The sequence below is a fragment of the Salvelinus sp. IW2-2015 genome, unplaced genomic scaffold (assembly GCF_002910315.2).
Source record: "Salvelinus sp. IW2-2015 unplaced genomic scaffold, ASM291031v2 Un_scaffold2738, whole genome shotgun sequence".
NCBI classification, from domain to species: domain Eukaryota; kingdom Metazoa; phylum Chordata; class Actinopteri; order Salmoniformes; family Salmonidae; genus Salvelinus; species Salvelinus sp. IW2-2015.
In genome coordinates this window covers 55,266-57,366 of record NW_019944042.1, presented here as the reverse complement: position 1 = coordinate 57,366, position 2,101 = coordinate 55,266, and positions in this window count along the sequence as shown.

The following is a 2,101-nucleotide window of genomic DNA, read 5'->3' as shown; positions in this document are numbered from 1 at the left end:
TGTAGTTATTATAGGAATTATGATGTGTCGACTATTTCTCCTCTATACCATTTGTATTCATATACCTTGGACATTTGTATGTTCTTGAGGCACTTTAGTATTGGCCAGCCTATCTCGGGAGTTATAGCTTGAGAGTCCATAAACAGCGCTATGCCTCAAAGCCATTGCTAAGAGCTGCTGGCAAACGCAGTAAAGTTCTGTTTGAATGAATTGTTTACGAGCTTGCTGCTCCCTTTTCACCTCTCAGTCAGACTTGCTCTATCAAATATCAAATCATAGATTAATTATTAATAAAACACAGAAATACGAGCCTTGTGGGTCATTTAATTATGGTGAAATCCGGAAACTATTCATTTCGAGAACAAAACGTTTATTTCTTTCTGTGAAATACGAAGCGCTCTCGTATTTTAATAGAAAACGCGGTTGGCAGCCTAAAGTCTTAATATTTGCTGTTTCATTGCACAACTTCAATGTTATGTCATAATTATTGTAAAATTCCTGGCAAAATTAGTTCGCAACGAGCCAGGGCGGCCCAAACGGTTTTGCAATATACAACTGACTCTGCTGCCACTGAACGCAAGAAAGTGACACAATTTTCCTAGTTAATATTGCCTGCTTAACGATGAACTTCTTTGAACTAATATGCAGGTTTAAAAAAAATATGATACTTCTGTGTATGTTTTAGAAAGGCATTGATTGTTTTATGTTTTAGGTGCATTTTTTCGCGAAGCGCATTTTGTTTAAAATCGTTTTTGTCTGGCATGTTGAAAGTGTACCTATTGATTGAAAATACAGGGCCTTCTCTCATCTTTTTAAGTGGAGAACTTGCAACATTGGTGGCTGACTTAAATACTTTTTTTGCCCCACGTAATATACAATATTGAGATGACGTAATGTGAGATATGTATAAACATTATTTAAAGGACATTATTAACAGTGACTAGTGTTCTCCAATTTATTAAAGTGGCCAGTTATTTCAAGTCTGTGTGTGTGTGTAGGCTGCAGCCTCTCCTAGTCAATGCATCTGCTCATGAAGCACCAGTTAGTCTGTGTATGTTAGGCTGCAGCCTCCTCCTAGTCAATGCATCTGCTCTGAGCACCAGTTAGTCTGTGTATGTAGGCTGCAGCCTACATCACAGACTTAACTGTGCTACCCCGAGCAGTATGCATTGACTAGGAGAGGCTGCAGGCCTACACACACACACAGACTTGAAAATCACTGGCCACTTTAATAAATGGAACACTAGTCACTGTAATAATGTCACTTTAATAATGTTTACATATCTCACATTACTCATCTCATAATGTATATACAGTGGGGCAAAAAAAAGTATTAGTCAGCCACCAATTGTGCAAGTTTCCCACTTAAGAAGATGAGAGAGGCCTGTAATTTCATCATATAGGTACACTTCAACTATGGCCAGACAAAACGATTTAAACAAATGCGCATTCGCGAAAAAATGCACCTAAACATAAACATCAAATGCCTTTCTTAAATCAATACACAGAAGTTTATATTATTTTTAAAACCTGCATATTTAGTTCAAAGAAGTTCATGTAGCAGGCCAATATTACTAGGAAAATTGTGTCACTTCTCTTGCGTTCAGTACAAGCAGAGTCAGTGTATATGCAACCGTTTGGGCCGCCTGGCTCGTTGCGAACTAATTTGCCAGAATTTTACATAATTATGACATAACATTGAAGGTTGTGCAATGAAACAGCAATATTTAGACTTAGGCTAGCCAACCCGTTCTCTATAAAATACGGAGCGGTTCGCGTATTTCACAGAAAGAATAAACGTTTTGTCTCGAGAAATGATAGTTTCCGGATTTCACAATATTAATGACCAAAGGCTCGTATTCTGTGTGTTTATTATAGATTAAGTCTATGATTTGATATTTGATAGAGCAGTCTGACTGAGAGGTGAAAGGGAGCAGCAAGCTCGTAAACATTCATTTCAAACAGAACTTTACTGCGTTTGCCAGCAGCTCTTAGCAATGCTTGAGGCATAGCGCTGTTTATGACTCAAGCCTATCAACATCCCGAGATTAGGCTGGCAAATACTAAAGTGCCTTACAAGAACATACATAGTCAGGTATAT